At 39.0% G+C, this 27,525-nt stretch overlaps 2 long non-coding RNA genes and 1 pseudogene across 6 annotated transcripts; 1 reads left to right on the top strand and 2 right to left on the bottom strand.

Moving 5' to 3' along the window:
- Window positions 1-1,220: 1,220 nt before the first annotated feature.
- Window positions 1,221-4,505, top strand: LOC127093039 (uncharacterized). 4 transcript variants are annotated; one of them, XR_007792395.1, is made up of 7 exons: window positions 1,221-1,779; window positions 1,884-2,145; window positions 2,248-2,996; window positions 3,094-3,443; window positions 3,521-3,624; window positions 3,717-3,832; window positions 4,121-4,505. It is a non-coding gene; the product is annotated as an uncharacterized LOC127093039 (long non-coding RNA). The 4 variants fall into 4 exon arrangements; XR_007792393.1 differs by having other exon boundaries at window positions 1,224-1,779; window positions 2,248-2,531; window positions 2,728-2,996; window positions 3,521-3,832; XR_007792394.1 differs by having other exon boundaries at window positions 2,248-2,972; window positions 3,521-3,832.
- A 4-nt stretch (window positions 4,506-4,509) lies between these two features.
- On the bottom strand, window positions 4,510-11,797 carry LOC127094959 (squalene monooxygenase SE1-like; annotated as a pseudogene).
- On the bottom strand, window positions 6,429-7,979 carry LOC127093040 (uncharacterized). 2 transcript variants are annotated; one of them, XR_007792396.1, is made up of 2 exons: window positions 7,409-7,979; window positions 6,429-6,761 (listed from the first exon to the last, which is right to left on the bottom strand). It is a non-coding gene; the product is annotated as an uncharacterized LOC127093040 (long non-coding RNA). The 2 variants fall into 2 exon arrangements; XR_007792397.1 differs by having other exon boundaries at window positions 6,429-6,753.
- Window positions 11,798-27,525: the final 15,728 nt, after the last annotated feature.

The following is a 27,525-nucleotide window of genomic DNA, read 5'->3' as shown; positions in this document are numbered from 1 at the left end:
ACAATATATCTTTCGTTTATGAAAAAGGCTTTTTGATTAATCGCACGGCGGCGAAGAAAAGAGTTTGATTGGTTGGATGTATTTTGAGTGATGGCGAGAACTTGGATGAGCGAGATATCCATCTCGAATCCTAGTCTCAGGAGTGCACGGTATACACCATGTTCCATTTCCATCTTTATTGGAAAAAGTGTTTAATAAAGATTAAGTGTTTTGAATTTGATTGAGAAAGGGTTTGAAGAAACCGCATTGACAATTTTAAACGATGGCGAGAGCTAAGATAGGCAAGGCATCCGCCTCGAATCTTAATCTCAGGAGTGCACGGTATACACCATGTTCCATTTCCATCTTTATTGAAAAAGTGTTAAGGTAGGAATTAAGCATTTTGAAGTTTGAAAGACGAGTATTTGGGACTTGCAAGCTCTTACAACTTGGGTCTAATACTCGGGACTACGTCTGGACGTTCCACCCAGGCAGTCTGTTTCTTTCCAATATTGCTAAGAAAACGGTTCGAATATTTACGAATGTTTTGGAGGGAAGACGAATATTTATGGCTTGCAAGCTCTTAAGCTTGAGCCTAATATTCAGGATTATAACTGGATATTCCATCCAGGATAATCTTTTTCTTCAAATTTTATTGAAAAATACGTTTAAATAGAAGGATTAATGTGAATGTTTGTGGTGTTGATCCATTAAATTGATATGGCGCATGAGTTCGTGGAGAATATGTCTGAAAGTAACCGGATGAAATAAATAAATAAATAAATAAATTATTTACAACACATTAAAAAGATTAAATCGGAGAGGATAAAATCAACAAGCATAAAAAGGACTAAATAAAAGGTACAAAATAAATAGTAAGAAATTATAAATTTTTTAAATAAAATAGTAAGCATAAAAAATAAAATAAATGGAGATATGATATTCCCAAGTATCTAACCCATCCCACTAAAGAAAGTGAAATTGCTTCCTCTCCACTCAGTCACTTACGTTCATTTGTTACCTTAACAACAACTTGAATATATAAACAAGAATATATTAAAATTAAAATTAAAATAAAAAAACTAGAACGAGATGGTCTGTTGGGCTAACTAAAGCCCACAAAAAATGGTGAGAGAATCCCAAAGATCAACCTTAGCCGCCTGGCTGTTGGGTGGGAATCAACACTTTAATCATCATTAATACCAGCAGACAATATGTTAATGAAAGGTTGCATGGAAAAACCAACGGTCATTAAGTTCAAAATAGGTTTTAATTGCTTTTAAAATAAATAAAAGAGGAAGAACTGGGAACGTGAAACAAAGCTTCACAAAAGACTCGTCCATCTTTCCTCAAGAAGACAAACCCGTTCTCTCAGCCTCACCCAATCTCTCAACCTCTCGCACCATACCAACCTCTCGCACCATACTCTCTCTCACTTCTCAAACAAACCAAACCGAAAATCAATGAAGCAAACATTTTAAAAGATACCTGCTAGGCGTGTCAACAGTAGCGGCGGCAGAGTGTATCTTCAGATGCAGTTGTGGTGGTTCATCGGCCTTTGGGGTTTTGTGGTGGCGATATAGTAGCCGTCGAAAATTTTAGGGTTTTTTCGTCCTCCGCTGTCTCCTTTCTCTCTTCTCTAGGGTTTTTCTTCGTCCTCACTGGTGGAGGAGGAGGCTCCTTTTATACTCACCTTGTTTAGGGTTTTAAGCTGGTTACTCAGATCAAAAGGGGTACCCCTGCGAAATCCTTTAGGGTGCTCACAGTTGTCTACCTCATTTGGTGTTTCGTCTGGAAAAGGTAACGAATCATATACTTTCTTCCTGAGTTTGTCTTAATTCCTCTTTTGGGTTGTTTGTGGAATTTTTACAGTCTTACCGAGTTGATGTGTCTTTTTACTGCAGTGAAATGCGAGCAAATGAATGGAGAGGGTGTCTTCGCAATGCATTGAGGTTCAGTGTTGCTTTACGACGAGTGCAAGTCCTTGGTCGAGCTTGGCTTTGATTTTTCTTGTGTTAATGCTGTGATTTTGTGTTGAAGTGATGAAGTTGCCTTGTTCGAGTAAGAGTTGGATTAGTTTGGGATTTTGGTCTGTTTATGGTGCTCAGTGCTCTCACATCACGACTTATACGGTACGAGACTCCGTTGATCAAGCTTCTTTCTTTGGTTAGTACCTGTTTCTTCTCACTTGTCTTTAATCCCACCTTTCACGTTTATTGTCGAGTCGGTGAGCTTATGAATAATTCTTGCAATCTGATGTTTGTGCAGAACTCTTCCGGCTTACAAGACCACGAATCCTCTTCCAACATGAACATTCAAAATAAGTTATGCAGAATTGCTATTGCCCATTGCTCGGCAGCAGTCGCCGAGCATACCCAAGACTGCTCCAAGTTGTGAACATAACTCTGAAGTGTTACCAACTTTTTCTATCTGACTACGAATGTCTTCTGCACATAGGCTGAGTCTTGATTTGGCACTTCCTAAATTCTGAGCACGGAATGCCTCATGGCCTATTGTACTAAGAAAGAACCTCTTTCCATAGACACATCTTCGTATATAACCGACTCATTATTCTCTGTTACTTCTTCGCCTTTGTTTAAATTAACAGACCTTTTGATCCTAGCAGAACCTTCAATAAAGCGATCGACTACGCCTTGAAGATTGTCATCGGGCTCAATCTTCTACAGTTCATTGCCATAATGTTTTTATTTCAGATTTTTTTTATGCACATTTTTTGACCTTTTGCAGATGTGGACACAATCACAGCAGCAACAACTAATTCTAACAAAAACGCATCAGCTATATTGCTTAAGAGGAAGCCTTGATTCAGAAGCTGGTTGATGAACGGAGTTTCTATTTGGCATTGGTATTGCTGTTCTGCTCCATCCGAGAAAAAATCTGTTGGAGGAATGAGAACACTGCATTTACTTCTCTTGACTTTGTAGCCGACCACCGAAGATCCTATGAATAAAACCTTTTATCAAAAGCAACAGGTGATTCCCTGGTCACTCCAGGAGGTAGGCAACATTTATGCATTGACTCGAATAAGTTTACCATATACTCATGTGCATTCTCTTGCTTACACTTTCGAAAATTGCATGATATGTTCCGCAGGTTTACAACCATGTCTGCGGGTGATGGATCATGAAAACCAGTTGACGTTAAAGAAAAGGAAATAGAAACTGTCCTGAAGTGAACAACGAATAAGATTTTCTCGAGATTGCTTGGTCCAATGTTAATGACCAACAACTAATTTATTGTATCATTTGTAATGCTCAAAAGTTGAATAGTCTGTTAATTGCTGCGAACTAACAGAAGTTGCTTTCGTGTATGCCTTTTTATACCATTCAAAATAGTTTGAATAGCGACGGCTGGTAGCACACATATAAGGGCGACAGCCCTTGTTATATGATGATCACAGGAACAGGACAACATTATGGGGAACTTCCATACAGACTGAGCAGGTAGCACCTTTCCAGTCTTTCTTTTCAACCTTCTTTAGAAAGGCACTTAACATTTTTCATATTTCTTCTTGCACCAGATAAAAGATATGGGGTTTCCCTGTGACCTCGAGACCGGGACTTGCACCGCATCTTACCAACTTTAGCCATTTTAAAACTGAACCTGGAACTTCTCTAGAGCAATGTATTTGATGATCCTCACTACGCTCATGATCTGCTGCCCTCATTCTATACCAACAGGAGCCATTCGTATTAATTGTTGATACGGTTTTGCAGTCTTCCGCTACCAAAAGTCCAAGCAAGAACAAGAACCATGCTTAAAGTGATGAAAGCGATGACGATCCCTTACGACAATTTCATGATCAAATGCTTTGGAGATTAGCTTTACTACGGTATGACAATCATTACATATGCGCAAATTCTTTATTATTCTGATTGGAGCAGGTGGGGGTATAGTAACAGCAGCAGGAGCTTCATCAATTTCCATCTTGGCATCTTCTTCTGTTGATTCTTTGGTAACTGGAACTTCAATTTCTTCCTCTTCGAAGAGAGTTGCCGAATCAACAGTTACAATTCCATGAAGATTCAAACAAACTTTCACTTTAATCTTTTCCTTTTCACCATTTTCAGTTTTGAAAGGGCCAATAGTATATGTGCTGATCTCTGTAGGTCCTTTGCAGGTCACGCACACATGGACAGGATTAGCGTGAAGGCTCCCACTTGCAACTGCTGAATTGTCTTGGATTGAATGAAGAGAAAGACTAAGATCCCGTGTCGAGCTGTTTGTTCTTGAGATTATACAAGAAGAGTAGCTTTGAAAATTCATCAACCCGTCGGAAAAACGCAATAGCATCATTATCAACACTTGATTGAATGAAACCTAAATGATTATGGTTCTGCTGCAAACTGTAACCAGAAGATCCTCAATTTTCCGCCGCGATGACCATTTTAATTTTTTGTAAACCATTATTGTTATCCTCCTTGTACTTGAATTATTTCTCCACCAGTACTCTTCATTAATTTCTCCAGTTTGGAAATTTCAAAACAATGCTTATATTATGCTTATGATGTTTCCTTTATCAACTGCTGCTATAAAAGAGGTATACAACTGCTGTTATTTCGACACAAATTTGACGTCAAATATGGTAGAACGTTCCTTATTTTGGCACCTGAGGTGCTACCACAGTTTTTTCAAATAATTAGCCATTTCACCATTACCAACAGAAGGTAGTTTTTTGGCCAGGCACATCGACCAAACATGGAATCTCGGTACTACTTATAGGATAAAACAAAATTGTCGAAGGGTCACCCAAGATAACATGTCCATGATTTTCCTATGGAAGGTTACAATTCTCCAATATCAATCCAACAAAATGAGAAGGAATTTCAACCTTAGGATTACAAAGAGAGCGTCTCAAGCTAGAAAAACAACCATCACATACTATGGTGAGAGGAGCCTTTGTTGTAAACTCTTGTCCACTCTTGTTTTTATAGTTTACCCCTTTGATGGTTCCATTTTCTTCGAGTGTGACGGTTCTTTGTTCTAATTTTACATTTGGAAGAGATGAAGCCTTTTCTCGTATTTGTTGTATGAAACGACCATTGTGGAAGCTTCTTCCGGATACATCAAAGTCAAAATTTTCTAAGGGATAAGACAACTTGGTGTTTTTCCCATCCTCATAAAGAGCATAGCCAAAGACTCTTTGTGCATCAATTTCATCCACACAATCTTCAAGACCCAACTCAAGTAACTTTAGATATCCACCAGGTTATAACAATTCACCCACAATCCTATCCGGTTCACTCAAATCTCTTCCAACCACGTGTACTCGCCGTCCATCCTTTCCAAGTGTATAAGCAAGAGCAACATTGTCTAAACAATCAGTGTAGGTGGATAGATTCGTGACCAGATGAAATGGTCATGAGGAGGAGAGAAATGAATGATTGATGGAAAAAATTTCAGGACCAAAATCAGGGTATAACAACTCTCATCCTAAGATCTTTTGGTTTAAACACCACCTTTTGCTTCTTTTCCGGTTTAAACACCGACCTTTGGTTTAAACACCACTATTTTGGTTTAAATACCACCTTTTGCTTCTTTTCCGGTTTAAACACCAACATTTTGTTTAAATACCATTCTTTTGGTTTAAACACCACCTCTTTCTTCTTTTTCGGTTTAAACACCGACCTTTGGTTTGAACACTCCTCGTTTGGTTTAAAAAACACATTTTGCTTCATTTACGGTTTAAACACTGACCTTTAGTTTAAATGTGACTCTTTTGATTTAAACACCATTTTTGCTTCTTTTCTAGTTTAAACACTGACATTTGGTTTAAACACCACTTTTTTGGTTTAAACACCACTCTTACTTCTTTTCTAGTTTAAACACCAAAGGATTGAAATTACAATTATCGTTTTCAAAATGAGCATTTTTGCTTGTGAGCAGGCATTTAACATCAAGAAAGCTTACACAATGGGAATATTGAATATTCTTTTGATTCCCGAAGCATATATCTTTTCACGATTAAGTCAATTTGGGGAAATCACGTCAAGATTCGACAAATCTCTTTACTATTAGCCAGATAGGGGAAACGTTACTTCGAGGCTCATCTGGGGCAGGTCACCTCAAGAGCACGAGAAGTCAACTACTCCAGAAGACAGTTAATCAGAGGATACAGTTGCAAGACACTAGGTTTAAATGAACCTAAACCTAACACTATTTTATTTCCCATTCTATTCAAATCCATAAGACCAAGTCCAAATAACTTTCCACATTCAAACTAAACCATTTCCATACAACATCCAATACCATTTGACATTCATTCAAGTTAACTTTCCATAACAATCTTAACATTCAATCAGTTTTCCAATTCAACATTCAATCCACCTTTCAACTTGTAATTCAATTACACTTTCCATTCAACATTCAATTACACTTTCCATTAAACCATTCAATTCTAAACCATTATATTCAATACACATTCAAACTTTCATCCATAAATAACTTCACATTAACAAATTCAATACAATGTACATTTTCCATTCAAATATACAAGTTCATAGAAATAAGTACATCACAATCTTACATTCCATAAAATTCCATTCCCTAAAAAAAACCATAACATAAAGTTCCTAAGCATTAAACCTAGCCCTACACTTCAATGGTCCCATTAACATGTATCCCAAGTCAGCTGCAACATAGTCCATGAACTCACACAATCTCACTTCAACAAAGCCATGTTGACATCTTCCAAGTAACCAGCTCATGACAAAGCATTCTACTCGCATAATTCAACCACAACATGCATTAACCCTGCATAACTTTGTTAACAAAACATCAACCTGGATAATTAATGACAGAGCACGCACAAACAGAATGCATAGTTAACAAAATGACATGCACAATTCATAGCACTAACAGAGCCCTGTAGAACAAATGAATGGAGCTCACAATAGCTAACATATGCGCAACATATATAATCCTCACCTAGCTAACTGAATTCACATTGTAGCAAATCAAAACTAACTCATTTCAAATTCTAACTGATTATGAATCTCTAATTGAATTTTACATTTCACTCAAATTTGAGCCACATTTTCATTTGCATTTCTAACAGAAAATTGAAGGACCTAAAGTATATAAATGTTACTCAATCATTCATCATCAGGGATCACGATTTTTTCACCATTCTCATAATTTTGGGATTCAACTTTCATCTCAGAAATTTCCTTTTCACCCTCACCTAGAGATCCTTCGACAAATTCAATTGAAGATTTACCTTGAACCTTCAACAGAGCACAGCTTGACCTTGATCACGATTCTCTCTCTCTCTCTCTCTCTCTCTCTCTCTCTCTCTCTCTCCTTGGTTCAATCTCGCAATTCGTAGAATATTTAGAAGGAGTTTGTGAAGAAGAAGAGAAGGATCAGGAAGAATAAGAGAATTAAAGGTTTACAGATGGTTTCGTACCAGATTCAGGTGCTCTGCGTCTTCTCCGGCGAGTTCTTGATTTTCATAGCCATTTACTCCGCTCTTGTTACTAATATGTGAGGTTCGGTTAGGGGAATCAAATCCCTAACCCTGAGGGATTTTATTTCGAGAGGTTTCCATTAAATTTATGCTTAAATTGCTATGGTTCTCCCATCAATTTGCTTCGATCCATTTTATTGTCAAGGAATTAGGAATTTCAGACTTCAGATTCGGACTCAGGGCATGAAACTGGTTTATATGATGTATTTGGTTGTTAGTATTTAGGTGCCTCTGCCGCTGGAGACAACCTCTGGCGCGGTGGAGGAAAATCTCAGCCGAGAGGAAATTTTGGATGTTTGACTTTGAATCTGACCATGAGAAAAATGTGAGAAAAGTGACTGAGTTTGGGCACATGTTGATTTGGAACCTCTGAATTTCATCGCCTTTGGCTTCATTTTTCTCTTGCGTTTGGGCCCAAGTTTTGTTTCCCCCTGGCTTTCACAACAACTAGCTAATGGACCCTGGATTAGGCCATGTGCCTTCTTGGCTTATTGCGCCTATGTTTGCAATTAATACCCCCTGTTTGTGTATTTCTTTTTGCATTTTATTCCATTTTTGTTCCCTTTAACTTCTTGCTATTTTCTTTTTTAATTGTTCTTGACTTGATATAGAAATTAATTGTTAGGGCCTTTAGTCTTTTTTAACATGATTAATAGATTTAGTTAGGACTAGTTGTGTAGATTAATTCTTGATTAATTGGAAATGAGTGGGAAAACATTGATTTAACCTAGTTTGCATGATTAGGTTTAGATTGTCAAGTACAACGTGATTGTTTATCACATCGTGATTAAATTCTTCCATGTTTAGAATTTTAATTCTTGATTTAGGATTTAATTTATAAAAATTAATCTTGTCCATTTAGGTTTAATTGATCTCTTAATCATTTGTTTCTCATGTGAATATCAATGTTGATTTCTTTGATTGATTATACCTTAACCATTGCATGTTCCCCTAGTTTAGGGTTGTGTAGAATTTAATTGGTACAATTAACTGATTAATTCATTAGGTTGTATATAGATCAACTGATCATTTTCCCATTGGTTGTGTTGATCAATGTTTACTTTGATCAAACAAATCATTTGCACTGTGCTCAATTCCCCAAGCTTGTTCAAGTTATCAAAAGACCATTGATCAACTAATAGAAAAGTCTCATTGTGTTCAAGATGTACTGGACCTCAGGAGCTCAAGAACTCAAGATTCAAGATCAAGAGTTCAAGACTTTAATTCAGTATAAGACTTTCACATTGCAGACATAGTGGGCTATTGTTCAAGCACAACAAAGGTGGATCAACACTTGTCAATCATGATTCAATTTGTGTGCCATGAGCCTTAAGCAATAGAGAAGGGATGAGAGGGAGAATTCCTATACTCATTATGAATATCTTTGGGTACGGGACGAATGACCCAATTGCTCATCGTATTCACCTATATTCATAAACTTTAGCATAATTTGAATCAAATGATTGCCAAATATTCTGCTTTAAAGCAACACTTTATCATAATGAGCATCAAGGAGAGTCTTCTTCAATAACTTTCTAGTTATGATGAGTATCACATGCCATGAGCCTTGAGTAGTAAAGAAGGGGTGAGTGGGAGCATTCATATCCCCATTCTGAACATCTTTGGGTATGGGACGAATGACCCAATTGCTCAGAATATTTACCTGTACTCATAGACTTTAGTGTAATTCATATCCAATGATTTTCAAGTCTTGTGCATCCATCATTACCATCCCTCAACAGTATTATATTATCTTCTCTTTGGAACCAAATACCATTTTTCTGTGAATTCCATGTACACCCTTTTAGGGCAAATAACCAGTGCCCACCTCGTAAACTGAGAGTTGTTTGTCTTGATTCTAAACATTTAATTCCTTTGTTTATCTGGCTTGATGCTTGTTTACTCTTTGGTTCAGAGTTTATTCCTTCATGGATTCATAATACCACTATCTTTTGGTTTCAGATTGTCTGTTCCCCAACAGTGATATACTGTTTCCTTGGACCAAATATCATATCCCTTTGGACCCCATACATACCCTTTTATGGAAAATAACTAGTGCCCACCTTGTGAACCAGGAGTTATTTATCTTGATGCCAAACATTTAATTCCTTTGTTTTCTGCTTTGATGCTTGTTTGCTTTTTGGTTCAAAGTTTATTTTCCTTTATGGGTTCCTGCAATACCATTATCTTTTGGTGCCAAGTTATACTCCTCATCACTTCAGTCATACTTTCTCACTCTTCTTGTTTATCTTGATAAAACATGTTATTTACAAGTCTCTCTTTTCTTTGTTATGTCTTAGTTCCATGAACTACAGAGCTCTGACTTTCTCATTGCATGATGAGAATACGTAAACACAAGGGTTTGAATCCTTAGCAAGCATACTAATTATTCATCCTGCCTTAGGGCACCATCCATCTCTTTCATGATCCACTATCATCTATCTTCAATCATAACTATTCATCTTAGTGATATACTTTATTTCTTTGAAATCGAATACCATTTTTCTTTAAATTCCATATATACCCTTTTAGGATAAATAACCAGTGTCCACCGTTGAACCAATAGTTGTTTTTCTTGATGCCAAACATTTAATTCCTTTGTTTTTTTTTGGCTCGATGCCTACTTTACTATGTCGTTCAAATTTCATTCCTTTATGGATTCCAACAATACCATTATCTTTCGGTTCCAAATTATACCTTTTGCCACTTTTTCCAAACCTTTCAGTCCTTTCCATATTAATTATTTATCTCTTTCCTACCATTCACTTTCCATTGTTCATTATTCACTACCTCAATTCAATATCTTCTACCATCATTCATCCCAGTGATATACAGTCTCTTTGAGTCAAATACACTATTTCTTTGAGCTCTATACATACTTTTAGGTAATTGACCAGTGTCCAACCTCTGAACCAATACCCCTTATTTTTTGCTTGATGTCGGTTTACCTTCATTTTTGGCTTGATGCCAGTGTACCCTTATTTTTGGCTTGATGCTAATGTACCTTTGTTTTGGCTTGATGCTAGTTTTCTCTTTGGTTCAGATATCCCTACCATATGGGTTCAAACCATATTATCCTTTGGTTCAAACCATACCTTTATCACTCTTCTTTCATTTCCCACCATTAGTTCTATGTACTACAAAACTCTGAATTCCTTATTGCACTATAAGGATACGTAGGCGTGAGGACCCTAATCCTCACCGAGCACTCTATCTATTCCATTATTTTTTCCTTATTCTTTTGTGAATATCTTTAGATAGTAACACCCATCAGAGCAAAAAACAATCAAAATGGTTCCCATTGAGTACAACGGATGTGAGGGGTGTTATTACCTCCCCCTTGCATAACCGACTTCTTACCCTTTTTATCTTCCCCTAGGATTTACCGATGTTTTCCCTTTCATTCAGGAATAAATAAAGTTCAATGATGACTATGTATATTTCCGACTTCAAACGTGTGATGCGCTCAGGTATATTTCCGTTAGCTCCGGTTAGCAATCTTAATTAGAAATTGTATTAGGAATTATTCCTTATTTTATTAGAATTTAATCACTTTATTCTTGCTTGAGTTTTATCCTTGCCAATTGATTGATGTTTGGGCATTGTATTATTATATGCTTGTATGGATCTAATACTTGTTCATGGTTTAGGATTCATCCCCCCATTGTGGTTAAAATGTCCCTCATTCACATGAACATGTAATAACATAGAATTTACATTTTCTTTATTGCTTTCCTTTACATGTTATTAAATAAGATAAAAACAAAATGATAAAAAGAACTTTTTCAAAAGAATAAAACACACTTGATCCAACGTCAAGTGCTTTTCAAAAATCAAATTCATTTAAAAGCAACATGAGTGTTTGATCTAACATCAAGTATCTCATCCATTTCATTTCATTAACACATTTTCAATTTAATCATCAAACACTTAATCCTATCATCAAATAATTTGTAATAATAAATTGGATAAAAGTATGGGGTGTACGTACTTGTGCACAACATTGTCAAGTACTTGGGTTGTCGGTTGTACCTAGCTTGTGAGCTGATACTTGACGTCTATTCAAAAACACTTAATAGTGAAACCAGTTTAATTTGGTCCTCTTATGGTGAAAAAAGTGGTTAGGATGCAATTGTCCTCTCAACACCCGAGTATTCTATTTATTGATCATACTTAGTCGATGGTTAAATTCTTGCCTCTCTCTAAGTACCAACGATTAAACTCGCTAAAATAGTTTCATAAATAAACAATCAACTATGTTATTTTTCCTTATGGCAACATCCAAACCTTTCATCATTCAACATTTTCAATACCATCAACAATTCTCATCGGTGATATACTTTCTCTTTGGACCAAATACATTTTATTTGGACTTCCATATATATTTTTGGGTTAATTACCATATCGTTAAATACCCACCTCTGAACGAATAGTCTTTTTGTTTGTATTGTTAGTCCTAGTGCTTAGACAAACTTTTCTTCTTTTTACTCACCTTGTTAGCCCTAGTGCTTAGGCAAACCCTTTTTTTTCTTTGGCCATACCATGTATTGGTTCATGCCACATCCTTTTTGGTTCAGATATACCTGCTCTATGGGTTCAAACAATACAATCCTTTGGTTTAAACCATACTTTCATCACACTTCAACATCCCTTTTCTTTCTTTTTTTCCTTTTCAATCCCCGTGCTTAGGCAAACGTTCATTTCATCTCCCACAATTAGTTCCATGAACTACAAAGCTCTAATTTCCTTATTACACTATGTGGATACGTAGGCATGAGGGCCCCAGTCCTCAGCGAGCACATTAATTGTTAAATTCTTTTTTACCTTTTATCCAGATCATTTGCAAGTAACCTTTAAATAATAACACATATTTGTACATAGAATAATCAAAATGGTTCTCGTTGAGTACAACGAATGTAAGGGGTGCTAATACCTTTCCCTTGCATAACTGACTTCCTTACTCGGTTCTCTTCCTTTGGATTTTATCGATGTTTTCCCTTTCCTTTGGTAATAAAAAAAGTTCAGTGACGACTCTATTTTATCTTTGAGCGTGCGATGCGCTCGGGTATTTTTCGCGTAGCTTCAGGCGGTCCAGAAAAAATTAGGGATTTTTACAAGGCAAATATTGAGATCCGTGAATCCAAGTTACCATGGAAAGCTCTAGAAGAGAAGAATCGATTTAGCCACTCTCCTCAGAAGCAAGGCGTTGAGGTCTTCAGAGACATAAGGACTATATCCGTGTTGTAATTCAATGGAAACTCAACAGTTCCCATTACCATTTTACTTCTTTCTAGCACAAGAATTACCTCTTCAAGGAATTTCACCCTTATATATTATTACCCATTTACATGTCAAATCACTAAAAGATATTTTTCATTAAAAATGTGTTCAATTATTTTTGTTTTATCTGCTTGTTTACAAAATGTTCTTATTTTTTATAAACATTGCATTAAGGAAGCATTTAAAAAAATAAATTATTTTTTATTTTTGAAATGTCTAAAAGAGATCGATAGACCCCAATAATTCCCTCGTCGCATAAAGAAATAAAATCATTTGCAGGTCGTCACGACCCTTTCAAAATAACAACCAGGTTCTTTTAAGAACTTGCTTAGGCGTAACCTATCGACAACAAATCCAACTTGGCGCACCAATGGCATCGACGTCTCCTTATCGGTCGTAGCATTGTCAAATCTCAAGTATCAAGATGTTAGGCCCACTCAACTAACTAATCCATATTGGTCTCCCAAAATAAAAGTCTAACCTAGTGGCATTTTCCTAAGTCCAAATTCAATCATCCAAAGCCATTTGACCCTGGTACCAAAATATCACCTTTGTTTGACCTTTCTGGGGAAAGGAAACCAGTTCCACCAAAAATTCAATCACCCATTTGCATTCCCACGTGCATCACATACGTCATTTCATGCAGAGCATTTCCGTTGAGGCGAAAATTTTCATTAAGCAAAATTCTATCAATCATTTATATTCCTACATGCATTTCATGCATAGCATTTCCGCTGAGGCGTTACATTACAAAAGTTAGTCAATAAATTGCATCCTTACATGCATCTCAATGTATCAGTTCATGCACATTATTTCCACAAAGGCGGAGCATTACCCAAGAAAAATCAAACATGCATAACATAGCATAAATCAGGATTTATGGTCAATCATAAGAATCCAGGTCAGTCCTCACCCAAGTCGGTGGTGTTTCTCTGAATGAGTCCATACCTCGCATGTGCTAATGAGATTAGTCCTCAGTAAGTTATTCTTTAAATTTTTGTTAATGATGATATTCCTCAAGTGTATTCACTATTTTTCTCCCCAAGCAGAGGTTACCTAAAAAGGTCTCCTGAGAGCTTTTCCCCTGCAGAGCTTTGTCCAGTAAATCTTCTTCTAAGGAAGTATTTTCTGGACTATTTTCCCAACTGGATGAACATATGAGATTCTACTCTGTCAATCCTCGGAGAGTCTTGGTTGTATAATTTTGAATGTTGTTCCATTCTCGGATATTTTCAGTTATATCGCGTAAGATGTTGCTCTACTGATTCTCAGGGAGTCTCATTTGTTTTGTTCGAGATCCTACTCTGTCAATCCTCATAGACTTAGTTGTATAATATGGAATGTTGTTCCATTCTCATAAAGTTTCAATTATATCACATAACATGCTGCTATATTGATTCTCAAGGAGTCTCATTTATTTTGTTCGAGATCTTTCTCTATCAATCCTCGGAGAGTATTGGTTATATAATTTGAAATGATGTTCCATTCTCGAAAAGTTTCAATTATATCACATAAGATGTTGCTATACCATTCTTAAGGATTCTCATTTGTTTTGTTCGAGATCCTACTTTGTTAATCCTCGAAGAGTCCTGGTTGTATAATTTGGAATGTTGTTCCATTATCAAAAAATTTCAATTACATCGCGTAAGATGTTGCTCTGCCGATTCACAGAGAGTCTCAATTGTTTAAAAACAAAATTTTGGGGTGTTTATGTATCTAATTGACTTCTACCTTAAAGGTATGAACATTGTGGCAGTTCATTGTTCTGGGTTTAAGGCAATTAGATAGGGGATGTGAAGACAAGCTTCCTACAAGATTTTGATGAAGACAACATATCAAGATCTCCATAACAAAAGAATGGAAAAATAAGATCATTTCAACAATGCTCAAGTTTTCATGGATCTAGTAAAGGTATATGGAATTCTTTACAATATACTCCTAGTGCTCAAAAGTTTTTATCATACTTTAATATGATCACTTTAAACTTTTTCTATCATGATTATTTGTTTTAAAATGATGTTTAAAAAATTGCATGTTCAAAAGTTTTTTAACTTAGAAATTTTTTCAATGTTTTGACTATGTCAATCGATTGATGCCATACTACAATCGATTGATCAAACTTTCTATTTTAGAATTTTTCGTTTTTAAAGTTGGACCAATCGATTGGTGTTGTATGTCAATCGATTGATCTTAGTGTATTTTTTCAATATTTTGCTTATGTCAATCGATTGGTTATGTGGATCAATCGGTTGATGCTGGAAATGTTTTGAAAAATCTGAAAAGTTATTCACCATTCTTTGCACCAATTCATCATGACTCTTCATGGCAAAAGCTTACATCTTTTCATCATCAAATCTCTGATTTCCATTCTAACAATTGCCATGTTATGATTGAAGGGATGCATTCATACTATAAATAATCCTTATATTTTCATTATAAAATTCACCTCTTTCAAATCAATTTGCAAAATCTCTATACACTCAGTTTCATCTATTTTTCATATTAAGATACTTTTGAAAAATAATTTTTTTATCATTTTCTTCAAAAGTACTCTTGAGCACTTAGAGATTATTTTGTTTTGAATTTTCATATTGAAAGAGAAGAAGATTCTAATCAATTAATTAAAGTCTTATCCAATACAAATATTCATATTCATTCAATTACTTTGTAAAATCCTAAGTACCAAGAATTGTTTGGTTTTAGGTGTATTGCTTATTATCCAGGATTGTTGGATATAAGTGTCAAGAAAAGGAAGGATTGTTTTATTTTCTTGTGAGTTAAGTTTTAAAGAGGATTGTTCTTGATTACTTAGTTAGAGGCTTACTTTAGGAGATCTAACAATAATAAAATCTCCTACACATTGTAAGGGGACTGGAGTACTCTTAAGTTGTGAGGGGAACCAATATAATTCCTGGTGTTCTTTACTTTCTGCTCTTTACCACTTTCAATATCATACCAATCCAGAAAAGAAAAGAACCTTTATCCACAAAATCCGAATAAATTTCTAAAGTCCTAATTCACCCCCCCCCCCCTCTTAGACTCATTCCTAACTTACATTTGGCATTAGAGCAGGTTCTGGTAACTTGCTCCATAGATTTAGTCAATGGTGTAACACCTCAAAATTTGCCCTCCTCTCTTGGGACTAGCTTAGCATATTGCATCTCATTTTTAGGGCATTAGGCATTACATCTTTGCATATCATGAGAAATAAGCAAGTCATCCTCCTAGGTCTTTATCAGAAGATAGAGGGGTTAAAAGATTCAAGCTTGAGGGTCTCATAAATTGATCACCGACCATCTGAGGGTTTGTGCTTCAATTAGGGTTTTCTTGGTTCCTCAAGAAGGTTGGGTATTATCTTGGTTGAAATGATACACCATCATCATCATGGTTCATTATTCCTGATCAGATTCCTTGGGATTAGGGTTTTGACCTCTGGTCAACCCTAATCAGTTGCATTCTACTAGTAAGGGTTTTTCAAGGAGATGAGGTCTTTCTTGAGATGGAGATCATCATATGATTTTATGGAGCTTGTATAAGCTAGGGTTTCATGGTGGAGCCATTTCATCAAGTGGTTAAGGCTCAGAACTCCTCAGTACATGACCAATTCATTTGAGGCCCACAAAAGTCAACAAAAGTCAACTGCCAAGTCAATTGTGGATTTGGGGGTGGGAAGTGGCTAGAAATACTTCATTCATGTTCAAACAAGTCTCATTTGACATTTCAAACATCAATATTGAAGAATTTAAAGTCAGGTCAAAACTTTCCAAAAATAGAAAGTGACCTATAATTCAAACTTGCCAAAAATGGAAAGGTTTTAGCCTAACTTCAACTTCAAATTACATCACCAAAAAAGCTTCAAATGGAATTTTGTTGAACATGAAAGTTATAGATCTTTCTCTCCCATTTCCAAAAAGTCCAAGATCATCAATTTCTCATGTGTGGTTAAGGAGATATGATTAAAACATGGCAAAGTGTACTTGAAGATTCAAATGGACATAACTTCTCAACCAAAGCTCCAAATTGGATGGCTCTTTTTGCATTTTTCTTCTCTTAACCTCTAAATTCCAAATCATGCATTGCATTGCTCAAATTATCATCACATGAACATTTGGTAATTCATTTTATTTTTGGAGGGAAAATATGAAATTCAAATTTTGTGCACCATTTGAACATTTCACCATTACCATTGGCTCCAAAATGGAATTTTAAGTGGAAATGAGCCAATCTCGTGTACTGTTCATACATGCATTTCCATGCATAAGGTGAAAAGCAAAATTGCACTTACACCTCATTTTTGCTAATCTCATTAACATTGGCTTAAGCATGATTAGAAGAGTGATTAGCATTGCATATATAAGCCAAAACCCTAACTGTTTTTCAGTTTAGCTCTCATAATTTCAGATCTAGATCTCAAATTCACAAATTTTTCTCTCAAAATTTTCTTCCAATTTCTTCAAACAAATTGCATTTATCGTGATCAATTCATCATCTGGAAGCATCTTTGAGCAAGTTTGAAGGAAGAACCAAGAGAATCTGCGCCTGTTTATTCATGCTTGAAGCTTGGAAGCAACAATGGTGAATCCAGATTCTGGTTGATTCGTACACAATTGAACTTCAAGTTTTCATCCAATCAACTTCACAAGCTTCAGAGAGGAATATTGGAGCATTGCAAGGCTTGAATCAACACAAATCCATATCTTCTCTTCAAGAGGTCATTGAATCGAATCTCTTATTTCTCAAATTTATCATGTCATTGTTGTAGATCTTAATGTGCTGATTAAACTGAGCTTTGAATCACAAATTTTCATGCAAAATTGAGTTAGTTAGGTCGATTTAGAGTTTTGTGCATAAATGATGATTGCTTCGATTTGATCTTGTTACTTTGAGTTAAGCTTAGCTATGCATGAATCTTTGATCTATGTTGAAGGATCTACACAATGATGTGTTTAATTTCAATTTCTGGAACTTTTGTTCTTGGTGTTCTTGAGGAATTGTTACTGTTCATGCGTGCACGGTGAGGAAGATGATGTTAAACTTTAGGCAACGCTTTGATCTGTTTTCTGCCATGCAAATCCGTTCCCTATTGTGTTTCTTAGGGCTTGGTTGTGATTGGATCATGGAAATGCCCATGCGCGCTTCTCATTGGTCAGTGTATGTTGACCGCGCTTGACTGCCAGCGCATTAAGTGAAACGACTGTGTTTCACATTCAGCGCCATTTCCTTAATTCAAATTAAATAAATATTTCAATTAATTCCATTTTAATTGTTACATAATCCATTTCATTTCATTTCAATCTTCCAAAAATCCAAACAAATTGAATATTGTTCCAAAAATTACCAGGTTTTTTGCATTGTGTTTCTTTTTCTGTCTATTATTTTTTGATCATTAATTCCAAAATTGTGCTTGGCTGGATTTCATTTTGTGCTAGGGTATGTGAGCATGTATCCATTTTGTACCTTGCCTTGCTTATTCATTTGTGAAATGCTGGTCTTTGATCCAATGAATCTGAAATTTTGCATGATGAAACTAGACACAATGCTTGACATTTTGGTATTGATTTGGTATTTTTATCAATTGTCATTTCTGTTTTATGATTTTTCTAACTTGGTGTCACACCTTTGAATGTTCAACTTGTGCTATGTGTTTGCCTTGCCAAATGATCTCCAAATGTCCTGATTTTTTGTGTGATGCATATTATGAATGTCTTGATTGATCATGAATTTTCTTGGAATTATTTGAATCATTTCTGATTTAAGTGAGATTTTTCATTCTGGTTGATCACATTTGAGCTTTAAAATTGCCTTGACCTTCAATTGATCATGAAATGCTTTTGGAATATGATATTGATGTGAAACCTTTTGGATTGTTTCAAGATGTGTTTGAAGTTGATTCATGTTAATTTTCAGCTTCTGTTTTGGATTTTTTCTCTATCTTTGACCCTAGGCTTTGACCTAGTGGTTTGCCTCTCACATTTGAGCTTTGATTTCAGGTTGAACATCCAAGTTCCATAGTTGTTGATGCTCCATCATTTGAGCATTGATATTTGCTTGTGATTACTAACATTGTGTGTTTTGTAGGTTGATGGTAACTCATTTGAGTTTGCCTTTTGGCTTACACCTTTTGTACATTGGGATTGTCTGTTGCTTATTAACTGTTGTCTGTTTGTTTGAGTACTGTACTGATTTGTCTGATGTTTCCACAGGTACTTAAGTTGCTTTAAGTTCATTGTGAACTTTGCTTTGCTTGGTTGCTTAACCATTGAGGTATAATTCCTTTGACTTCATGTAGTCTGGAAGACCTGTCCTGTTATATGGGCAGGCACCTGTCTGAAGCCCTCCTTAAGAGGCAATGCTTGTGAATGTTTACTTTTGTGCCAAGCAGGTAAAGACCTCTTAAGAGGCAATTGGCAGATAAAAGAGATGTGTAATCCATCTCCTGCTACTCAGTGTGTCATTCACTTTTCTCACACACCTTGTGTTGATGCATTGTGGATAATAGCCCAAGATCTATGTTGTGTCAGTCATCTGTGGAGAAGAGTTCCTACATTCTGAACTCCCACATCTTCTATTCTGAGTCAAGCTCTCCCAGGCCAGGGATAAGAGCTGTGAGGTCTTACCCTCACTTCCCATTTCATCTGCTTCACCCTAACTCTCAATGTTAGGGTTAAGAGCTAACTACACTCGATTCCAGTTGGCTTGTGTTTCACAACCTAACCTTGTTTGAGCCCAATTGATTGCATATAGTGTGTGTGTGATTGTTTATTGTGCTTGTGTTGTTTGACTGTGCTGTTTAGGATAGCTTGCTCCCTGTGCAAGTTAGATAGAAACCTCAACCTAGGACCATTGTGGATTGCATGATAACTATTAGGCTCGAGTCAGGCTCCCTTCTAGATTGTCATTTCCCAGTCTCTGGTTAGGTTAGAAGTTTTTTCCCTGTTAAGGGGAACTACGTCGCCCTGATCCTCATACCAGATGAGGTACGTAGGCAGGAGATCGTACGAGATCTCTCCGGGCACCCTTTTCCTTTTTGTGTGTGTTTGCTTGACAGCTAGCAGGCTCGAGTACCAGACTCCCTGTTAGCTTGTTTGTTCAACTTTTTTTGTTGTTTTTGACGACTCAGCGTCCGGTTAACCCCTTTTGTGTGTGTTTGGAGTCCGACATAAGTCCAGCGATTGGCAGTTGGTTTCCTGTGTGTGTTTGTTGGTTCGGAGTCTGATGTAAGTCCAGCGATTGGCATTCGGTTTCCATGTTTGCTTGTTTGGGTGGAGTCTGATGTAAGCCCAGCGATTGGCAGTCAGTTTCTTGTGTTTGTGTTTTGTTTCGGCGTGCGTGAGCCGAACTACGGTAGCTCTGATTCTCATTCCAGATGAGATACATAGGCATAGGATGCGATATCCTAGCGAGCCCATTCCCCTCTTATTCCATCTGTGTTTCCTTCCAGTGTGCGTGCATTCTCTTGGGCAGTGTTTAGCAACCTTTCTTCTATTCTTTTGAGCGTGGATCCCGTCGAGTACGACGGATGCGTAGGGGTGCTAATACCTTCCCTTCGCATAACCGACTCCCGATCCCATCTCTCTTTGGTCGCGAGACCATGTCTTTCCCAGGTTTACTTGGAGCGTTTCCTTTCCCTCTTTTGGGATAAATAACGCACGGTGGCGGCTCTGTTTGTTTTGTTTCACCCGCCGGTTGTTTTTCACGGATGCGACAGCTGGCGACTCTGCTGGGGACACAAGAAGTTGACCTCTCGCTGGTCCATCTTCCCTAAGCGAGTCTCTCCTAGCGCTCTCTAGGATAGTTTAGGTTGCTTGTGCTGTTCTATTTATTGCATTTATGATTATTGTACTGTGATTATTTGCATAAATGTTTGCATGCATCATACTATCATTGTGCTGTCTTCTGTACAGGTGGTTTCTCTGATTTGGGGTGGGTGTTCTGAGTGGGACTAAAATCCAGGCCCGAGTATACACCTAGGATTAGTGTGGTCTCACGTTTCCTCACATGTTGGATCAGCATGTTGTTGCGACGTGACATACCACAAGCCGAACGAGGTTCTTCTGAGTGAGCTCTTCCTTAGTGGGGTATTCCACTTTGGTTAGGTTATCTCTTTAGGGCTGTTGACTTCGGTGACCGTGCTTTCCCGGATCTTTGGTTTAGACGATCTTAAGAGAGCTGCAACGGCACACCCGAAAGGGCAAACCCGTTGAGTATCTTTGCCCGATTGTCGAGACCATTATCCGCCTTAGGATGACTTGATTAGAATTCACCTGTGAGGGGAGGGTTGATTCTTACAGATGCATGTTCTGATGGTGACTAATGGCTCAGTTATTGATCAGAGTTCTATTTATAAGTCGGATTTATGGATTTATTTCTGAGACGCCGGAGTTCTGTCCGTGGTATTTATCAGTGGGGATCCGTTTATTTCAGGATTCCCTGGGTTGGTTTAGAGGATCTGGTGGTTATCTGTTCAGAGGACTTTCTGGTGACGATGGTGATGTATTCTCCGGTTCCGTTTATTTCGGAATTCTTGAGTTGGATTTATGGTTGCTCAGTACCTCAGATGGTTGAGATCAATTCAGAAACCGGAATCCAGTATAAGGGTTGTTCAGATGACTTGGAGGATGGCACAGTGCATTGCATTCATGCATCAGCATTATTCACATTTTGCATTTATCTGCATCTAACTCATGTTTATCCATATGTAGGGGACATTCTTGATCGAGATCCCGGTTGAGAGACTTCTTTGTTCCAGACATGAGGCCCGGCTTGAAAGATGACGTCGTCTACAGTTTCTTCAATCCAGAGATTGATGTGTTAAGGGATATGATAACATTGATTACACCTGACCATGTGGGGTTGTTCCGTGAGTATTATGGTGGTATTCTGAAGGTGGTTTTCAGGCTTATTGATACGGATAAGAGTGCCATCCACACTTTTCTCCAGTTTTATGACCCGGGTTTGAGGTGCTTCGTTTTCCCGGATTACTTGTTGGGGCCTTTGATGGAGGACTACGCCAGCATCCTGGGTCTCCCGATCAGGGACCAGATTCCGTTCTACGTCACTAAGGGGGAGCCTAATGTTGCTGAGATCTCTCGTGCTCTTTATTTGAGCCCAGAGGTGACCAAGGGGGGTTTGAAGGAGAAGGGGAAGTTGCCCGGTTTTCATCTGAATTTCTTAGAGACTAAAGCAAAGGATCATGCTGTTGTGGGAAATTGGAGGGTCGTTTGTGCTTTGATTGCTGTGAGCATTTATGGGATCGTCATGTTCCCTAATCAGAAGAACTTTGTGGACATTAATGCCATCCGGGTGTTTATGCAGAGGAATCCTATTCCTACCTTGGTTGGGGATGTTTATTACTCGGTCCATAATCGGAACGAGAAGAGGCGAGGGGGATTGATCAGATGTTGTGCTCAACTGTTACACAAATGGTTTATGGGGTATCTGCCTTCCAGAGGTGCTTTTGTTTCTCTTGATCCTACGGTTAATTGGGCGACCAGGTTGATGGGTTTGCGGGCCAAGGACATAGCTTGGACTCACAATGGTATGGCTGGACGAAACTTCATTTATAGTTGTGGGAGCTTTCCCAATGTGCCTCTTATAGGAGTTCAGGGATGCATTAATTACAACCCGACGCTTCTTAGGAGACAAATGGGGTTTGCTATGGAGGTTCCTCCTCTCGAGTGTGAGATTCAGGAGTCTTTCTACTTCCCAGCTGAGGGTAATTTGTTACAGTTGAGGCAGGTGTCCGGGGCATGGTGTAACATTCAGAGGAAGGGCAAGGTTCCTTTTGGTAAGGTTAATAGCAGGTCTCTTCCTCCATTTGATGATTGGCTTAGGAAGAGGATTGAGCTCACCCATCTACCATTTCCTGGAGGTGATCCTTGGTGTCCATTGATTGAGGGGCCACGTTCTTCTGTCAGCATGGAAGAGTTCCTTGAGATGAAGAAAGCCAGAGATCAACTGCAAGTAGAGAAGACTGAGTTGGAGATGAGTGTTGCTAGGATTCAGATGGCTAATCAGGAAATCAAAGGGAGAATAGAAGACCAGGATAAGAGACATGCCATGGAGGTGAAGCGCTTTGAGATAGATACTTCCTATTACCGCAAGATCAACCAAGCATTGGAGTCGTCTACAAAGGAGCATGACCTTACCAAGGAGAAACTAGCTAGGGCCTTGAGGGTTATTGAAGATGAGAAGAGGAGACAAATCCTTGTGAAGAATCAGAGAGATGTCAGAGCTAAAGTCCTTGCCACAGAATGGGAAACTGAGAAAGCGAAGATTATTGCTGAGAGAGATCACTACCTTGCTGAGAGGGATCATTATTTCCGACAGATGAAGATTTACCAGAAGGAGATAGGGAGACTGCAGCAGGAGAACACAGAGCTCAGGTTTGCTGTGAAATTTACCAAGATGGTAGATAATGCGGAGCCTTCTGTGGGGCCTTCTTCAGCGTAGCCTTTTGTTATCATTTGTGTTGGATTATTGTCAGGCCTGTTGACGAAATTCACTTGTTTGTATTTTTTTCTGTTTCTGGAGGATTGTATTTGACTTGTATCAGACTTGATGTATGACTCTTGCACGTATGGTGCACTTTTGATATGCAATGGTTGTTTTCATTTAGTGATTGGTCTTCAAGCTTTATTTGCTTTCCTGTATTCACTCACACAACACACACATGGTTGGGTGGTATCTTTGCTAAATCATAATTCTCTGCATTGTATGTCAAAATCAATCGATGAATATCAGAATATTACTGCCGGATTATTATCTGTCTCGATGAAGCCAGGATCGCAAGATAGAGTGTTCCTCATATGGATAGACATTGCATTCATGCATAATCATAATAACTTGTCTTCTATTTTGCAGGTGTCAGTTTCTAACGTGCTTGATTGTTACAGGAATCATTGCTCGTGCGTGTAGAGTCATTCCCTTGCACACAACCCGTCCACACAGATACTTTACCAGACGCAACACACCCAGGCTGATGGATCTACCCAACGCAGATTTTCTTGAGCTAAAGGAGAAAATGAACGAATTGATCAATGTCATGCAAGGGTTTGCCGTGGGGCAAAAAGCACTTGCTGATAAAGTGGAGAAGCTCGAGCGGGCTTCAGCTGCTAATAGTGGTGTCAACTTGGAGGGTGTCTCCAACCATGGCCTTGGTGGTTCCAGGGATGGAGGAGATCTCGGAAAGAAGACAACTGCTGGCGTGGTGATCAACAATGGGGGTGGTTTTGGTGCTGCCACAAGCGGTAGACCAGGTCCGATGGGTAATAATCTGAAGGACAGTCTGTTTCCTCCTTTCTTTGGGGCTGAGGAGGACAGGGAAGCTGATCAGTTCTCCATGCTTAACGAACAGTTTGGGCAGTACGGTGTCCAACCGCCAAATAAAGAGATTCAGGTGCTGGCGGAGAAGATAAGAGCCTTGGAAAGTCATGCTACTCCGGGATTTGTTAATATGTCAAATATGGGGCTGGTTGAGGGGATTGTGATCCCACAAAAGTTTAAAGCGCCTGCGTTTGACAAATACAATGGGAGTTCTTGCCCGGAAACTCACCTTCAGGCTTTTGTCCGTAAGATTTCTGCTTATACAATGGACCAGAAGTTGTGGATGTACTTCTTCCAAGACAGTCTGTCTGGAGGGTCTTTGGAATGGTACACCAAGTTGAAATCTTCGGATATCAAAAGCTGGCAAGATCTTGGTGATGCCTTCTTTAAACAGTACCAATTTAACGCTGATATGGCTCCTAGCCGTACCCAACTGCAGGGTATGTCTCAGAAGTCTAATGAGGGGTTTAAAGAATATGCACAGAGGTGGAGGGAGCTGGCTGCCCGAGTCCAACCTCCGTTGGTAGACCGAGAAATGTCAGATCTGTTTATGGGTACCCTGCATGGGACCTTTGCTGAAAGAATGGTTGGATGCCCGGTTACCAACTTTGCTGATATAGTGGTGGCTGGAGAAAGAATTGAAAGTTGGTTGAAGTTGGGGAAGATACAGGGTAACGCTTCGTCATCTAGATCGAAGAAGCCCTTTGGGAATGGTCAGAGGAAGAAGGAGGGTGATACCAGCGCTGTGTATACCCAAAGAGGATAGAGTAGGGATCGTTCCTACCAGCACACTGCTGCGGTAACCATTCCTGCTGATAATCAACAACAACATCAACAACCGCAACAACAACGACAGCCATTTCAACAGAGACCACAGAGGGCTGGGTATCAGGTGAGAGGACGAATGAATGATCGTCAATTTGATAGACCACATGTGACCTATTCATTCCTGTTGAAGAAGTTGAAGGACTTGGGGTTGGTTCAGCTAAGAACGTTGGCTCCGTTGAGACCTGACCAGAGGCCGGCCAGTTTCGATGAGAACGCCAAATGTGAATTCCACTCTGGTGCCCCTGGACATAACGTGGAAAATTGTAAAGCTTTTAAGCATGTGGTCCAGGACTTAGTGGATTCCAAGGCAATTAATTTTGCACCGTCTTCAAATGTGAATGCTAATCCCATGCCCGTGCATGGTCAAATGGGGGTGAATGCAATTTCTCAGGATGAGGGCCGAATCGGGGCGACGGATGTGAGCCAGTTGAAGACTCCTTTGGCTGAGGTCAAGAGACAATTGTTGAAGAATGGGGTCTTTCCGGGCTGTGATGACTGTTGTGCTGCGTGCACTGTTGTTCCTGATGGGTGTGTACTGTTGAGAGAGGTTGTCCAGAGGCTGATGAATGAAGGAAGCCTCAGATTTGAAAAGATTGATTCGGGGAAGGAAGATATCTCCACCATAACCATCTATTTCGATCCGGTTGATTTGTCAACGCTGGCAGACGCGGCTCCAGTTACCATCACGGTACCTGAGCCAATTCCTTATGACAAAGATGATGCCGTGCCGTGGCATTATGGTGGAGAAGTCTATTGTAATGGGGAGAAGTTGGAGGATCAGGCTGCAAGTGAAACCACCGTTTCAAAGGTGGATAATGCCGGACCTAGTGGTTTCACTCGCAGTGGAAGGTTGTTTGCCCCTGATGCTTTGAGAAGTGGGGAAGGAGAAAAAGAAAAGAAAGAAAAGGCCGAGGCTTTAGCCAGGGCAAGAGGGAAACAAGTGGTAAATGAAGGTACTCCTATGGTGACACCGGCGCCTGGTGGGTCGGAGAAAGAACTTGATGATGAAGCTGAAGAATTCCTGAGGATCATCAAGAAGTCAGAGTACAAGCTTGTGGACCACTTGCAACAGACGCCATCCAAGATCTCAATCTTGTCCTTATTGCTGAGCTCCGAAGGGCATAGAGAGGCTTTGTTGAAGATCCTGAAGAGAGCCTATGTTCCCCAGGAGATAACAATTAATCAGTTAGAGACGGTGGTGTCAAATGTCAATGCCAGCCATGGGCTGGGTTTCACCGATCTTGATTTAACCGTGGATGGGTGTAACAGGGGCCGTGCTCTCGCACGTGTTGGTTGATACCGGCTCCTCTTTAAATGTGTTGCCGAAGAAAGCCCTGGCGAAGCTGAACTGTGAAGGATTGATCTTGACGCCCACTGACCTGATAGTGAGAGCTTTCGACGGTTCAAAGAGGGCAGTGTTCGGGGAAGTGGAGCTCCCGGTGAAGATCGGGCCCGAAGTGTTCAAGTCGGTATTTTATGTCATGGATATTCAGCCGGCATACAGTTGCCTGTTGGGTCGCCCATGGATCCATGCTGCTGGGGCAGTGACTTCGACTTTGCATCAAAAGCTGAAGTACATCTGGGATGGGCAGGTCGTCACAATTTGTGGGGAGGAGGATATCTTCGTCAGCCACTTGTCATCGTTCAAGTATGTTGAAATGGAGGGTGAGATATGGGAAACGCCGAGTCAAGCATTCGAAACCGTCAAGGTGGAGAATGTTCTTTTTGCCAAAGAAGAGGAGAAACCGTCCATTTCTTCGTACAAACAGGCTGCTGAGGTGGTGAAGAGTGGGGAAGCTCCTGCTTGGGGAAAGATGATGGACATCGCCGCCAAGAAGGATAGATTCGGAGTGGGTTATCAGCCGGGCCGAGGCTCGTTTGGACAAGGTAGAGGACGTCGTCCGTCATTCACATTCACCAGTGCTGGAATGTTGGATCCAGATCACATCTGCATAGTGGGTGAAGAAGTTGACAGTGATTGCGAGATAGATCAATGGATAAAGCTGTGCGTACCAGGAATGGAAGTCCAGAACTGGAAGGCTGAAAAGATCATCACTGTCACTCTACTTGAAGAGTAATATTTTCTGTTTTCAATTTTATTTGCATGGAAGCCTTACGTTTTGCCCAAAACGTAATGGTTCATTGTAAGGGCCACCTCATGTTTCATTTTGCAAAATTTGCATCATAAATAAAAGGATGTTTTTCATTAAAAGCGGTGTTCCCTGTTTTTCCTTATTTTTGCAGTTTAAAAACAAAAATAAAAATGACAATGTTTATTTTCTTTTTTCCTTTTTCAATTTGTCTCGCTCCGGTTCTAAAGCAATGCATGAATCAACATTCATGCAGATGCGATATTTCTCCGGATCTCATTGATAACAATCCTGTTACACCCTCATATGACTTCGACAATCCGATCTATCATGCCGAAGAAGAAGGCGAAGAAGAATGTGAACTGCCGGAGGAGTTAGCCAGGTTGTTGAAACAAGAGGAGAAGGTGATTCAGCCGCACGAGGAGCAAGTTGAGGTTGTGAATCTGGGTACCGACGAGGTCAGAAAGGAAGTGAAAGTTAGGGCTGCTTTGGAGGCAAATGTTAAGAGCAGAATGGCAGCTTTGTTGAAAGAGT

The sequence above is a fragment of the Lathyrus oleraceus genome, chromosome 6, assembly GCF_024323335.1.
Source record: "Lathyrus oleraceus cultivar Zhongwan6 chromosome 6, CAAS_Psat_ZW6_1.0, whole genome shotgun sequence".
In the NCBI taxonomy this organism is placed as follows: Eukaryota; Viridiplantae; Streptophyta; class Magnoliopsida; order Fabales; family Fabaceae; genus Lathyrus; species Lathyrus oleraceus.
This window is presented reverse-complemented; position numbering and strand designations above follow the sequence as displayed.